The 16,691-nt window shown below is 42.0% G+C and overlaps 3 pseudogenes; all 3 read right to left on the reverse strand.

Annotated features, from left to right (window-relative positions):
- Positions 1-1,090: 1,090 nt before the first annotated feature.
- On the reverse strand, positions 1,091-3,470 carry LOC112257601 (annotated as a pseudogene).
- Positions 3,471-6,420: 2,950 nt separating this feature from the next.
- On the reverse strand, positions 6,421-11,875 carry LOC121847126 (annotated as a pseudogene).
- A 1,901-nt stretch (positions 11,876-13,776) lies between these two features.
- On the reverse strand, positions 13,777-16,225 carry LOC112257600 (annotated as a pseudogene).
- Between the last annotated feature and the right edge of the window lie 466 nt (positions 16,226-16,691).

The raw sequence follows: 16,691 nt of genomic DNA on the forward strand, positions 1-16,691 counted from the left end.
AACTCGCTGATTTCCAATTCAATTTCTCTCTTCGGAAAGACGGGGCTATTATCGTTGATATCTAGTACTTCAACTGTAACTCGAAACAGTTCCATTGGATTCTCTAATATCACATCGAAACTGAAGCTACATGCGGGCATCTCCACACATAGCTGTTCCCTGTCCATTCTCTCTTTTACCAACAATTGTCCTTTCTCTCGGTCCAGCCCTACGTACTCACTGTCGCCCGCGCTGAAAACCCGAGCTCTCCCGGCTACGAGCCGTTGCGGGTCCAGTCCCAGATCTTTTGCTATATCTCCAACAAAGGATCCCAAGGTCATTTCCTCCGGGATGGAGTAGCGGACCTGCCCGGCCACAGGATAAACTGAGAACGCGCAAACCACGAACACGCACAACGGCCACTCCAAGAGTCTGTTCTTTCTCATTGCCATTTCACGACAAAAATCTGAAGCCAAATCACAATATTAAGGCTGAAAATAAATTCTAGAATGTATTTGACAAGAATCCAGTCAATGTGGCGTCCAGAACAAAGAGCAGTTGGACACCTAATGTACAGACAAGGGTCCTTATTCTCTCGTCTGGAGCTCCACTTTCTGTGCTTCTGTGGGTTTCTAAACGCATTATTGTGGGAGGAACCATGGTGTGATTGTGTTTTATATTACATGCGATCCACAGCGGCACCTAGGGTTCAAACAAAGTATTGCAATACTAGAGAAATTAAGGCTTTGGCATGTAAATGTATCACACTTAAAAATACCGAATAAATGTTGACATGAGACATTTAGATATTTCATAATACAAAATTCACCTCATAGTGTCATAAAATATTGGATAAGAATGTGTTACAGGAATAGTTTTGAAGAGAAATAAGACAAAGATGCAGTGGAGCGCATACAAAGACATGCGTAATGACAACGCTTGTGCTCACACGAACGCAGAGAGATAAAGAGAGAAAGAGCAATTGAGCGAAGAGAGCATTAGACCGAAAGAGAGGGAGACGATGGTGAGAGAGATGCATCAACACCCAACAAAGCATATAAAACAACCCTGATCAGGAGTAAATATTAATTTCAATATGCCCTCTCACCTCTCAATCGATATCAGCATCCGCCTGATCTCTCATTTCACTCTGCATTGTCCCCATGGGACTCACGTCCACCAGTGTGTTCCGGCTATAAGGCCTCGTAAACTTCACACCACTCATCCTAGAGTCAGTGGTTCCACACACCTCATAGTTGTATACACGTTGTAGGGTTCCCAGGGTTCCGTTTGGGTAAACGGGAGGGTAATATGGGATAACTGGGAGGTTTGCTGAAGATTTATAGAATAATTTATTGTTTCCACCGGTAGATTTTCACAGAAATTATACCAATAATCGAAAAAATAAAAAGCAGTGAAACCACAGCATGTGCCAAAATTAAATAAAAAGTCAGGTTATCATTGTATTCCTTGTCGTGCGTAAAGTCAGGGCATTCTGAGAGCACTTCAGGGAAGATGTTAGCCACCTCCACGTACACATTGACTGTAGCTGATCGAGAGGGCTGCCCGTTGTCCTCGATTACAACAGTGAGTTTTTGTTTCACAGCATCTTTATCAGTGACCCGGCGTTTTGTTCTTATTTCTCCATTATGTACTTTAGTGACAAGATAGCCCACATCGGCTGAACGAGGCACCATTTCATCCACCAGAGAGTTACTAGTCTGTACTGGGTAGAGAACCTGAGGCGCGTTGTCGTTCTGATCAGTCATTAAAACAGTTAAAGTCACATCGGTGCTCAGAGGCGGTGATCCTCCATCTTGCGCTTTAATGGCACAATCAAAGGCACGCACTGCATGTATAACGTCACTTTCTGAATTGACAGTTATATATTGGAATACTGAAAGTCCATCTTTGTATGAATCATCTATACAATATGAAATCCGTGCGCTGTTGCCGGTGTCCTTATCACTGGCTGTTAGTGAAAATATGGAAACACCTGGAGAGTTGTTCTGCATCACAGAAGCAGTGTATGAGTGCCTCTCAAATAATGGTGCATTATCATTCACATCGAATACTCTCTATGTCAGGGTCTTGTTTGTAGAACGCAAAGGAAACCCCTCATCCCTTGCTAATATTGTAATATTGTACTCAGAAATCATTTCACGGTCCAACATCTGATCTGTGACTAAACTGGAGTATGATGACTTAATGTGGAATGGTAAATCCTGTTTGATGGAACATTTGATATGTCCATTTCTACCGGAGTCTAAATCTTTAACGTTCAACATTGCTATAACAGTCTCTAAAGGTGCGTCTTCGGGTATCGGGTTTAGAAAAGGTCATCTAAAACGTCGATCAGTACTTTACTTGTATCTGATAGACGGCCCCGATCTATTGCTTGCACAATTAGTGTATGCTGTTTACTACGCTCAAAATCTAATTGTCCAGTAACTGTAATTTCCCCTGTAAGGGGATCTACACTAAAAAGATCTGAACCGCCACTAGCGTGTGAAAACGAATACATAATTTGGCCACGTGTCCCTTTATCTGAATGGTAGAACTGACTCACAAAATCACGGTTCTTTTTGGAGAATCTTCGGAGATAGAGGATTTATAAAGCCCAGAACTGAAAACAGGTGTATTGTCAGTTGTATCTAATACTTCTATATATATTTTAACAGTACCGGACTTCTGTGGATTACCACCGTCCACAGCAGTTAACACCAAGGTATGTTGCTCAATCGTTTCACCGTGACAAGCATCGTTGCAAGCACCATCTCTACATATGTTCTTCCCTATGCGTGTGAATGCTGTTTCAGATCACTCGGTAGGAGAGAATATGTTTGAAGGGAATTAATTCCGACGTCAGGATCCATAGCATTCTTTAGCGGAAACCTGGCTCCGGAAAGAGACCCCTCACTAATCTCTATTCGAATATCTTTATTAGAAAATACTGGAGTATTGTCGTTAATATCTAATATCTCTAAGTCAATACGGAGAAGCTCAACGGGATTTTCAAGAATTATCTGGAAATGTAATGAACATGGAGCCACTTGGGCACACAGCTCCTCTCTATCAATCCTCTCTTTCACAACCAGAGTCCCTTTGTCCACATTGACACCGATATACTCGCGGTTATCCTCCGTAAAAATACGCGCTCGACTTGATTTGAGTCTTTTAACTTCCAACCCTAGGTCCTGAACGATATTCCCCACGAACGAACCAGTCGTCATCTCCTCGTGAAATGAATAGCGGAACTGGCAGTTCACAGACACTGAAAAACAGACTGAGAAAATGAGAAGATGCAATTGCCATTTCCGAATGGCGGATCCCCTTGTTCCACGAAAACAAAGAAAATGCATGTTTTTCTTAATATGCGTTGCACAGCTATCTAATATTAAAATCCAATAACACTCATATGTAGGCAAGTCAGCAAATCAAAATATATATGCTACCTCTGTTATTCCTGTGTCATATCCGTTTTAGACAGTGTTCTCACTCTCCCAAAGCAAAGGGGATTGTGCGCATGTCACTGCGACTTTAATATCACCCACACTGTATAGGCAGGGACAAAATTACACTCGTGTATGCCTACTGCTGTACCGGTCAACAGCGGCACTAAGCGCATAATGGAGATATTACATGTGTATAGAAAAACGTTGTTTACAATCTACACAGCTTCTATCAGAAATCACAATTCCCGAAAAATCCAAATGACTTTGTCAGCTTCATGGCCTGTTCCACATAGTTGCTCTAAAAGTGAACACATCTCGTAAAATATCTAACATCATAAAATATCACAAATAAACTGTGAATTTGACTTGGCTTATTTTACAAAAACCTACTCAAGTGATCAAATTGTAGTGTAGTATATACGGACAATACATTATAAATGTATGTTCCAGTTGTAAACTTTGAATTGATCATATAGAGGCCAGAGCACACACATGATTGTACGCAGAATATAAACCCAGTCATTCAGATACACATACACATCTGAACAGGACGGGATAGGAGGAGGGTGGGTGTCTCACCTTTCCATCGACATCAGCGTCTTCCTGCTTTCTCTCTTCGCGCTGCATTGTCCCCATTCGACTCACATCCACCAGTGTGTTCTGGCTATAAGGCCTCGCAAACCTCACATCACTCATCCTAGAGTCAGTGGTTCCACACACCTCATAGTTGTATACATGCTGTAGGGTTCCCAGGTTTCCATCTTGGTAAACGGGCGGGTAATATGGGATAACGGGAAGATTTGCTGCAGTTTTATAGAATAGTTTTTTCTGTTTCCACCGGTAGATTTTCACGGACATTATAGCAATAATCGAAAAAATGAAAAGCAGTGAAACCACAGCAAGTACCAAAATTAAATAAAAAGTCAGGTTATCATTATAATCCTTGTCGTGCGTAAAGTCAGGGTATTCTGAGAGTACTTCGGGGAAGCTATTAGCCATCGCTACATTCACGTTGACTGTAGCTGATCGAGAGGGCTGTCCGTTGTCCTCAACTACAATTGTGAGCTTTTGTTTCAGAGTATCTTTATCAGTAACCTGACGTACAGTTCTTATTTCTCCATTCTGTAGGCCCACTTCAAACAACAACCTGTCTGTCGTTTTCTGCAGTTTATATGAGAGCCAGGCGTTCTGTCCAGAGTCCACATCAACAGCCACCACTTTAGTGACAAGATAGCCCACATCTGCTGAACGAGGTACCATTTCAGCCACCATAGCGCCACTAGTCTGTACTGGGTAGAGAACCTGAGGAGGGTTGTCATTCTGGTCCAGGACAAGAACATGCACACTTGCGTTGCCACTGAGAGTAGGAGAACCACCATCATGCGCTCTAATATTGATTTTGAATGCTTTAAGTTGTTCGTAATCGAATGATCTCACCGCATATATAACACCAGTTTCAGCATTAATTGAAACTAAGGAGGAAGCTGGTGCCCCGTTAACCACAGAGTCCTCAATGATGTAGGAGACTCGTGCGTTCTGGCAACAATCAGCGTCTGATGCTCTTACGGTGAATAATGATACACCTGGTGAATTATTTTCCACTATATTTGTAATATAAGATTCCTTCTCAAATATTGGTGTGTTATCGTTGACGTCAGACACTCGTAAGGTAATAGTCTTGTTACTAGAGAGAGGGGACGAGCCTTCATCTGTGGCAGTTATAGTAACGTTATATTCTGATACTATTTCCCTGTTTAATTCTTCATCTGTCAATAACGTATAGTAATTCCGTAATGATGACCTAATGACAAAGGGGGAATCTTTTGATATGCTACAACGCACCTGTCCATTTTCTCCCGAATCTATGTCTTTAACATTAATCACTGCGATTGTTGTGCCAGGTGGAGAGTTTTCAGAAACAGGATTCGTGAATGATGTTAAAGATATGACAGGTATGTTATCATTCACATCAATTATGTCAATAATCACGGCACAAGAATCAGTGAAGCCGCCATGATCTTTGGCTTCGATGTTTAACTCGTACTTTTTAGCTTTTTCAAAATCTAGATGTCCAAAAACGAAAATCTCACCTGACTGTGCATCGATTCGGAAAAGCCCGTTGTTACTGTCTGCACTGTACCTGAAAGCAAACGTCACCTCTCCGTTTATGCCTTTATCTGCATCAGTTGCGCTTACTTTAGCCACAGGGCTTCCCTTAGGCGCATTTTCTGGAACTGACGCCCTATACAGCTTTTTGGAAAATACGGGAGTGTTATCGTTTACGTCTAAAACGTGGATATTTATTTTCATCATGCCTGATTTCGGTGGATGGCAACCATCAATTGCGGTTAAAACGAGGGACAATTCCTCATGGCTCTCCCTGTCTACTGGCGACAGCAACATCATGTCTATGTATTTGTTTCCGTCTGCACGAGTTTCCTGTTTCAGAGTGAAATGATCAGTGGGTTTAAGAGTGTAGCTCTGTATTGTATTTTCTCCAACATCTGGATCAAATGCGCTATCTAGTAAGAAACGCGCTCCCGGGAGGGCTGACTCGCTAATCTCGATATATATTTCATCTTTGGGAAATGTAGGAGCGTGGTCATTGACATCCATGATTTCTACGGTAACTTCATAAAGCTGAATAGGGTTTTCTAAGATTAGCTCGAAGCTGAAACTACATGGAGAAGTTTGTTTACACAAGAGCTCTCGGTCTATCCTCTCACTCACTGCCAGTGTTCCTTTGTCTGTGTTCAGCTCCACATAGGGACTATTGTCCCCGGCTATGATACGAGCTCGGCCGCTCCTCAGCCTTTTCAGATCAATGCCCAAGTCCTCTGCGACATTACCCACGACCGAGCCTTTCGCCATCTCCTCAGGAATAGAATATCTCACTTGTCCATGGACTATACATCCAAATGAAATGAGGATAAGCCATAGTGACGCATGGCTGTCAAAAGCGCATACCAGATTCCTAGCAGACATGTTATAAAATCCAGTTCATATACTACATAAATGTCCAGGCCAACAGAAAAACTCATCTACACAGACCAAAGACAACGAAGTAGAAGTATATATGCAGTTTATATGAGAGCCAAGCATTCTGTCCAGAGTCCATATCAACAGCCACCACTTTAGTGACAAGATAGCCCACATCTGCTGAACGAGGCACCATTTCAGCCACCAGAGAGCTAATAGTCTGTACTGGGTAGAGAACCTGAGGAGCGGTGTCGTTCTCGTCTTTGATAAAAAACAGTTAAATTCACATTGGTGCTCAGGGGCGGTGAGCCTCCATCTTGTGCTTTGACATGAACTCTAAACTCTTTAATTCGTTCATAATCAAAGGACCGTACAGCATACAACACTCCTGTCTCAGAATAAACAGAAATGTACGATGACACAGGGGCTCCAACTATCTGGGTCTCCTCCCAAAGGTAAGATATCCGCGCATTGTGATTCCAATCAGAGTCAGTGGCGCTCACTGTACATATAGATATCCCCGGAGAGTTATTTTCCATGATGAATGTGGAGTATTCACTCTGATCAAAAACAGGGGCGTTGTCATTAACATCAGAAATCATAAGAACAACTGTTTTGTTACTTGAGAGGGGTGGGAAGCCAGAATCGGTCGCTTTTATTGTGATATTATATTCAGAAATCGTTTCTCGGTCGAAAGCAGAATTGGTCACCAAGGTGTAGTAATTAGTAAGAGAAGACATGATCTTAAACTGAAGTTTGTGATTGATGTTACATGTCACCTGACCGTTCAACTCTGAGTCTACGTCCTTGACATTGATAACTGCTATTGTCGTACCGACGGGTACGTCTTCGGTCACAGGATTTGAGAAAGACATAACATTTATCACAGGTGCATTATCATTAACATCAAGTACTTCAACTATAACCTTACTAGAATATGCTAGACCACCTTGGTCTTTGGCCTCGACGCCAACGTCATACCTTTTTGTTTTTTCGTGATCTAGCTGACCAACAACATATATAGTTCCAGTGTTCTCATCCACACTAAACACATCGGCCACTTTACCGTTCATGTTAGAAAATTAATATACCAGTTACCAGTTACCAGTCCATTCGATCCGCTATCTGAGTCACTGGCATTAACGGTAGTGATGTATGTGCCTATGGACGCATTTTCAATAACAGTTGCTCTAGAGACTGACTGGTTAAACACAGGCGCATTATCATTAGCATCTAAAATAGTAACCTCAATATTTACAGAGCCAGATCTCTGTGTATTACCACCATCGACTGCAGTTAAGGTAAGAGAGATACGGGGCTCATGCTCTCTGTCCAACGGCAGCTGAAGCACCATCTCTGCGTATTTCAGCCCGTCAGGCCGAGTATGTTGTTTCAGGATGAAGTTATCATTAGAAGTTAATATGTACTTCTGAAGAGCGTTTATTCCAACATCATTGTCCTCCGCGCTCCCTAAAACAAAGCGCGCTCCCGGTGCAGCAGACTCACTGATTTCCAATTTGATCTCTTGTTTTTTAAATATCTGTCAGTGATCATTGACATCCAAAATTTCCACAGTAACACTGTGAAGTTCAATCGCACGCAATGAAACACAACCGTAGTTGCCAATGTAGACGGCAAAACAGTTGCCATCTCATGATGTTAAATATGATAAATCCTCACTCCATTATTAACAATAGAGGGTTATCTCAATATAAATCCGGAAGGCCACTTTCATGTAGCAGCAAATCACAAAATCCTGGAAGAATTCTCAAAATTCCTGTCGGACTGCAGTTAAAACCTGTATTTATTAGACGTGAAGAGATATGTGAATCTCTCTCTCTCCGCCTTCTATGATACATCACAGTTATATGGGAGGGACCTCTACACGTTAGATACTTGTTTTTTTCTACTGACCAACAGCGGCACTCAGAGCCCAAAGACTGAATAAACGAGAAATGGGAACATAAGCATTCAAAGCTGTAAAAAAGGCTGCATTAAAATATTCACTCACACGTGCAACATTATTATATTATATTGATTACCACACGGTGGAATTTACACACAAACCGGAAACAGTGCATGTGTGTTAATTACCGTGTGGTAAAATAGAACAACATCCTGATAAAACACAACAAAATACCAGCCCTATAGTGAACGTGGTAGAGCAAGGCCCTGTCGCTTTCCAAGGTGCTGGAATTGTGGATGAAGTCTACTGAAGGCAAGGCAGCAGCCACTCAGGCCTAGTACAATTATACAACGTGTAGGCTACAGAATATTGTACCATTACATAAACGCCATATCAATATAATACGCAGATGGATATGATCATTAGGATATATACTGAGTAGACTATCACCAGCCCCACGTTGGCTAAAAGTGAACAAAACAAACATACCAGTGAAAACTAATAGCTACACGAGATGAGGTGTAGGATAACCATGAAGTATGAGAGACACAAAATAATTTATCAAATTAACTAACGGGAAATGGGAATGGGAAATCTGGCTCATCCAGGAAGTTTTTTTTCAGGCAGTGTGTGCTGCAAAGTCTCTGAAGAGTGGGAGCCCAATAATAAAATGTTCTGACTAAAAGGTCTGGCGAATTTAGCGTCACTTCTCCTCGAGTCAGTAATAATGCACACCTCATAGTTGGACACGTGTTGCAGAGTCCCTGTCCCTCCGGCGTCTGCGTAACGGGGTGGATAATATGAAACAACTGGGAGATTGGAATAGACTTTACTTGATTGTCTCCATCTGAATCCAAATGAAATATTTTTATCGTGTCCTATGCTGCTCTCTCGACTCTCTCTCTGTGTCTTCCTTCTCTCTAACTCTATACAGAGAGGAGGTATCATTGCAATGTAATTTTTTGGTTCTTATTTCCCTCCCGTGATCAACAGCGGCCCTTGCAGTCCAAATCCAAGAACGACACCCATGAAACACCAAGTATAACAATTTAGTTCCCTGTGTCCAATAGATCAACATAGCGCAATGATCTACAAAATAATGATGACAACCATGCTAAATCCCTGATGATGAGAGAGAGGTACAAAATCAACCCTGAAACGTATATCATGAATGTAATGTAAATGTATGAAGCTACGAAGCTATTTCTAGAACGTTATCGGCATAATTTACTGTGCTGAGAAGGATCAAGTTTTGTAGATAAAAATAAAAATACAAAATACAAAAGCAAATGAATGGCCTCAAAGGACGCGTCCCACAACGCAGTAAATAAAACCTACAAAAATCAACTGCAGCTGCCTGCTTCGTGCGGAACAACCTAGTATGACTGGGGCAATGTCCACTAAGCGTGGTGCTGAAACGTTAAGACACTGCTACAAATCATGTAAACTCAGCAAAAAAAATAAACGTCCTCACACTGTCAACTGCGTTTATTTTCAGCAAACGTAACATGTGTAAATGTGTATATTTACGTAACAAGATTCAACAACTGAACAAGTTCCAACGACATGTGACTAACAGAAATGGAATCATGTGTTTCTGAATAAGGGGGGTCAAAATCAAAAGTAACAGTCAAAATCTGCTGTGGCCACCAGCTGCATTAAGTACTGCAGTGCCACTCCTCCTTATGCACTGCACCAGATTTGCCAGGAACATTCACGCAGATGAGCAGGGAGCCTGGGCATCTTTCTTTTGGTGTTTTTCAGAGTCAGTAGAAAGGCCTCTTTAGTGTCATAAGTTGTCATAACTGTGACCTTATTTGCCTACCATCTGTAAGCTGTTAGTGTCTTGATGACCGTTCCACAGGTGCAAGTTCATTAATTGTTTAAGGTTCATTCAATAAGCATGGGACACAGTGAATAAACCCTTTACAATGAAGATCTGTGAAGTTATTTGGATTTTTACGAATTATCTTTGAAAGACAGTGTCCTGAAAAAGGGACGTTTCTATTTTTTTCTATTTTTTGAGTTTAGTAGGCCCATTCTTCTTCACGAAACAGCACCCTGTAAGTGCTTTCTTTTTTCAAGACTAACTAGGTCTACTAAATAAACTACATTATGAAACAAATACATAATTTGATTGGCTTGACGAATGTGCTGACAATACACATACACCCCCCTTCCCCATCAGGACCCCACAAAGGATTTCCAGAATGTACTGACAAGAAAAACATCCAAACATATTGCAAGCTCAGCAGTGTACTTTCACTAAACAAAGCATGTAATATTTATGTACAGCCTGTCTCACCTGCTCCGGAGGATCCGGGTCACCCAGAAAGCTTTTCTCATTCTGAGAACGTTGCAAGGTCGCATTGTCTCTGGTCATAGTAGAGCTCGGGTCCATTATTAAAACGTTCTGAATAAAAGGTCTGGAGAATTTACAGTCATTCTTCTTTGAGTAAGTCGTCATGCACACCTCATAGTTGTACACGTGTTGCAGATTCCCCGTCCCTCCGGCGTCTGCGTAACGGGGTGGATAATATGGAATAACTGTGAGATTGGAGTGGTGGATGTTCCGAAATTGTTTCCATCTGTAGATCTTAACCGATATTATAACCACTACATACGAGATGAAGAGAAAATACACGACAGCCAAGGCCAAAATTAAATAAAAAGTAAAGTTATCGTGGTATTCTTTGTCATGCGTAAAGTCAGTGAATTCTGAGAGCACTTCAGGGAAGCTGTCCGCCACTGCCACGTTCACATTGACTGTAGCTGATCTAGATGGCTGCCCATTGTCCTCCACTATAACAGCGAGCCTTTGTTTTACAGCATCTGTATCAGTGACCTGGCGTATGGTTCTCATTTCTCCATTCTGTAGGCCTATTTCAAACAGCGGCCTGTCTGTCGCCTTCTGCAGTTTATATGAGAGCCAGGCATTCTGTCCAGAGTCCACATCAACAGCTACCACTTTAGTGACAAGATAGCCCACATCTGCTGAACGAGGCACCATTTCAGCCACCAGAGAGCTACTCGTCTGTACTGGGAAGAGAACCTGAGGCGCGTTATCGTTCTGGTCTTGGATAGAAATGTGCACAGTAACAGTAGCACTGAGGGGCGGAGACCCTCCGTCTCGCGCGGTTATATTAAAATTCAACTGTTTTAGTTGCTCATAATCAAATGAGCGCACCGCATGAATAACCCCATTCTCTGAATTGACCGAGACCAGTGAAGAGACCTGTGCCCCATTTATCTCACTGTTCTCCAGGTAGTAGGACAAGCGCACATTTTGTCCAGTGTCAGCATCACTCGCCCTGATAGTGAATATGGAGACTCTTGGGGAATTGTTCTCCGGTACAAATGCCTCATAGACACAGCGGTCAAAAGCGGGTGGGTTGTCATTGACATCTGTCACTTTCACTGTCACTGTTTTATTACTGAAGAGAATCGGTGTCCCGTCGTCTGATACATTTATGGTGACGTTGTATTCTGAAATCGATTCTCGGTCGAGGATGCCATCAGTTACTAAGCTATAATAGTCGGTCATTGACGACTCCATTTTGAAAGGGATATCTGGGTTTATAGACAGTGCACCACGCCGTTCTTTCCAGCATCTGCATCCTCTGCATTTATCACTGCTACTGTAGTTCCAGGAGGGGAATTCTCTGCTATGGTATTGGAAAAAGACATCAGTTGTATTGTTGGAGAATTATCATTCTCGTCAATAATTTCAATAACAACTTTACATATATCGGAAAGTCCACCGTGGTCTTTTGCTTTCACACTCAACTGATAATTGTTTTCCTCTTCGTAATCTAATTTGTCTGATACTCTGATCTCTCCTGTTTCCGCATTTATCTGAAACAACTCCTTTGCATCTCTTGAGGCCATGGAATACGATACTTTTCCATACGACCCATTATCAGCATCCGCAGCGTTGACTGTTCATATCAGTTTGCCTTTTGGGGAGTTTTCTCTCACTACAGACTTGTAAATAGATTGACTGCAAACTGGAGCGTTATCGTTCGCATCTAGCACTGTAACGTGGATGCGAACAGTTCCGGATTTTTGCGGATCCCCCCATCGGTTGCTATAAGGAGCAACGTAAGATCTTCCTGACTCTCTCTGTCTAATGGGTTCTGCAGAATCATTTCGACGTATTTTACTATCGGTGTTCATATGTACTGCTAATTTAAAATTATCTGATGGCTTGAGTGCATAGTTTTGTAAGCTATTCATGCCCACATCCGAGTCCATTGCATTATCTAATGAGAAGCGAGCTCCAGACAGCGCAGACTCGCTAATTTCCAGGTTAAAACTATCTCTCAAAAAGGAAGGGGCATTGTCATTTATATCCCGGACCTCGACTGTTATTCGATACAATTGGATGGGATTTTCGATTATAACCTCAAAACTAAAGCTGCAAGGCGTAGTCTGCTTGCAGAGCTCTTCTCTGTCTATTCTCTCTTTCACAACCAGAGTGCCTTCGTCTCTGTTTAGATCAACATACTGACGACTCCCCTTTGTTACAATGCGAGCTTTACCAGTAACAAGCCGACTGACCTCCAAACCCAAGTCCTTCGCAATATTACCGACAAAAGATCCCTCTGCCATCTCCTCTAGGATGGAGTAACGTGCTTGTCCTGTCACATTGTCAACCCAGATCACGCAACAAACGATGCACAGTACTTGCCATATGTAACCAAAGCCTTTCCTCCACAGGCTGAGTGGAACATCGAACAAACGCCAAATAACCATTGTAATGACTATTGAAGTGGTAAAGTCGTAATTCTAATGACAACCCGATGAATTCCAAAATAAAATATTGCCAATGCCTGCATTTATCCTTCTCGGCTGCAGAGTATAGCAATACTGAGGTAGGGATCACTGCGCAGCCACCCATGAGCCAATAGAATAACTTATTGTGAACCAACAGCGGCTCTCACAGTTAAAAACATGAAAATGCACCGAATTAATAGTGACTATGCCTCTACAAACCTGATCATTCCTCTACAGACACAACCTCCCATAGGACTCTAGTTTAGATCCAGCCCAGAAAGAACCAATAAGACATTTCTATTTTACACGAATGCATGGCATACAGTGGCTCAATATGGATAACCAAACACTGCAAACTCACAAGTACAGCCGCAACAGAAACGACTATTATTTTATTTTGGTCTACGAAGGTGTGCTGTGACAGTCTGAATATTACATTTTATACGAATTGCAATACAAAACTTTGACATGCATGTCATTTTTCTACAATACGATTCGAAAAGCCCAAACATTGTGGATAAGAGCAAACCCCATGGGTTTAATTCAGGATGAAGACAGGCAAACAAGATGATAAAATGTGATCCTAATAACCTATATAACCTATACCCGACCTGGGTTCATGCCTATTTAAATATTTATGTTCTGTGTGTTTGAGTATTTCCAAATATTGTGGCCGAAATACTTATATTTGAAGTTGTAAAATGTCAGCGTCTCACCTTCTCAGGAGAATCCGGGTAATCCAGAAAGCTTTTCTCATTCTGAGAAGGTTGCAAGGTCACTTGGTCTCTGGTCACAGTAGAGCCCGGGTCCATTATTAAAACGTGCTGACTAAAAGGTCTGGCGAATTTACAGTCACTCTTCCTTGTGTCAGTAGTCATGCACACCTCATAGTTGTACACCTGCTGCAGAGTCCCTGTTCCTGCGGCGTCTGAGTAACGGGGTGGATAATATGGAATCACTGGGAGATTGGAATGGAAGTTACGTGATTCTCTCCACCTGTAGATCTTAACTGATATTATAACTAATACACACGAGATGAAGAGGAAAGAGACCACAGCCAAGGCCAAAACTAGATAAAAAGTCAGGTTGTCACTGTAATCCGTGTCATGCGTAAAGTCAGTGAATTCTGAGATCACTTCGGGGAAGCTGTTCGCCACTGCCACGTTCACATTGACTGTAGCTGATCGAGAGGGCTGCCCGTTGTCCGCCACTACAACAGTGAGCTTTTGTTTCACAACATCTTTATCGTTGACCTGGCGTACAGTTCTTATTTCTCCATTCTGTAAACCTACTTCAAACAGCGGCCTGTCTGTCGCTTTCTGCAGTTTATATGAGAGCCATGCATTCTGTCCAGAGTCCATATCAACAGCCACCACTTTAGTGACAAGATAGCCCACATCTGCTGAACGAGGCACCATTTCAGCCACCAGAGAGCTCGTCGGTACTGGGTAGAGAGAGAACCTGAGGAGTGTTGTCATTCTGATCTTGAATTATTAACTTTATAGTCACGTTACTGTTAAGTGAAGGGGAGCCTCCATCTTGCGCTTTAACGTGGAATTCAAAAGCTTTGATTTGTTCGTAATCAAAGGATCTCACTGTGTACTCGCTATTATCGAACACTGGCACATTGTCGTTCACATCAGAGATTCTTATGCGAAGGGTCTTATTGTGACATAATGAGGGAAGACCTTTGTCCACCGCTGTCACTGTGACGTTATACTCAGACACAACCTCACGGTCTAAAATACTGTTTGTTAGTAACGTGTAATAGTTCGCTAATGAAGATTTTATCTTAAATGGAAGAGAATGGTCGATGGAACAATTAACATTACCATTTTGTCCAGAGTCCAAGTCTTTCACGTTAACAATGGCGACAGTTGTCCCCTCGGGAGAGTCCTCGGGGATGGTATTGGAAAAAGATGTCAATGCTATAACGGGGGGATTGTCATTCACATCTATCACTTCAATTACTACTTTGCAAGATTTTGAGAGGCCACCTATGTCCTTGGCAATTATATTAATTTGAAACTGCTTAGTTTTCTCATAGTCAAGTAAACCTGATACTCGTATTTCTCCACTGCTTGGATTTAGTGTGAACACCATAGCATTTTGTTGTGTAAGCTGGTCAATGTAATATTCTAACTGACCATTACTGCCCACATCTGCGTCGGTCGCAATCACTGTTGCTACTAAAGTCCCTTTAGGGGAGTTCTCCAAAACAGAGGCTTTGTATACGGCTTGACTAAAAACCGGAGCATTATCATTGGCATCCAAAACATTCACTTTTATGCTCACAGTCCCTGTTCTCCGCGGATTTCCTCCGTCGGCAGCTGTCAATGTTAGAAACATTTCACCTTCCTCCTCTCTATCTAAAGGACTTTGCAAAACCATCTCCACATATTTACCACCATCAGCAAACGTTTGTTCTTTCAAAGTAAAATGAGTCGAAGGTTTAAGACTGTAGCTTTGCAGGGCATTTAAACCGACATCAGGATCCACGGCACTGCCTAAAATAAATTGAGCTCCAGGCGACGCTACTTCACTGATATTCAGGGTAATTTCCTTATTCGCAAAGGCAGGTGAATTATCGTTGATATCGAGTATTTCCACAGTTATACTAAATAATTCCATTGGATTTTCTAGAACCATTTCGAAGTTGAAGCTACAGGGCGATGCGTGTCCACACAGCTCCTCTCTGTCTATGCGCTGTTTGACGATCAGAATCCCTTTGTCCGCGTTCAGCTCTACACAATCCTTTTCCTCACTAACAATGCGGGCCCGGCCAGATTTTAGTCTTCGGATATCTAGTCCCAAATGCTTTGAGAGATCCCCAATCAAAGACCCTCGTACCATTTCCTCTGGAATCGAATATCGCACCTGGCATCGAACCATATGCGACAAGAGGACACACACAATAATCAATCGTGCTTGCCATTGTGGCGTTCGATTTTGCTTTCCCTCAAACATTTCGGAAAAAACAGCAAAAATATACATTTATGAACAGAAATATTGAGTAGCCTTCTGATGCACAACTCTCTCTTAGTCCATATAAATCAGCTATATTGGTAATCTATCCGTGTTGATTTTCATTCCTGTTTGATTCTAGATATCTTCCCCGAATGTTGTATCAGCTCATATGAATCCATCAGACAGGAGGTTCTGTGAATTTGAAGCTTATAACTCGTCTTACTGTCCAACAGCGGCACTCAGAGTCCAGAGTGCAGACTATCATCATGTCGAAATCATACACAGCCAACTAAAGACAGACTGTTTTGTTACACAGTCCATAACTAAGCCTACATCAGAAAATGGAAGACTATTGCACTGTGTATTGTCAGTAAACACTTTTTATAACACTTTCTTTTTTTTAAACGAATTTGGAGCACTTACAAGCCTAAGACTTGTCTTTGAATGCAGCACGTTTGATATTTCAGCACCATGGAGAGCGACAGCTCCAACCTGAAACCAACACAATTAGAGCTTCTTCCAGACCAATACTAAACATGAATACTGTTTCAGGACTTAAAAATGTGTATGCTGTAACTGTTTCACCATATATCAATAACTAACAATTGATCACCAGCAAATCTATGTGG

The sequence above is a fragment of the Oncorhynchus tshawytscha genome, linkage group LG09 (genome assembly GCF_018296145.1).
Source record: "Oncorhynchus tshawytscha isolate Ot180627B linkage group LG09, Otsh_v2.0, whole genome shotgun sequence".
NCBI classification, from domain to species: domain Eukaryota; kingdom Metazoa; phylum Chordata; class Actinopteri; order Salmoniformes; family Salmonidae; genus Oncorhynchus; species Oncorhynchus tshawytscha.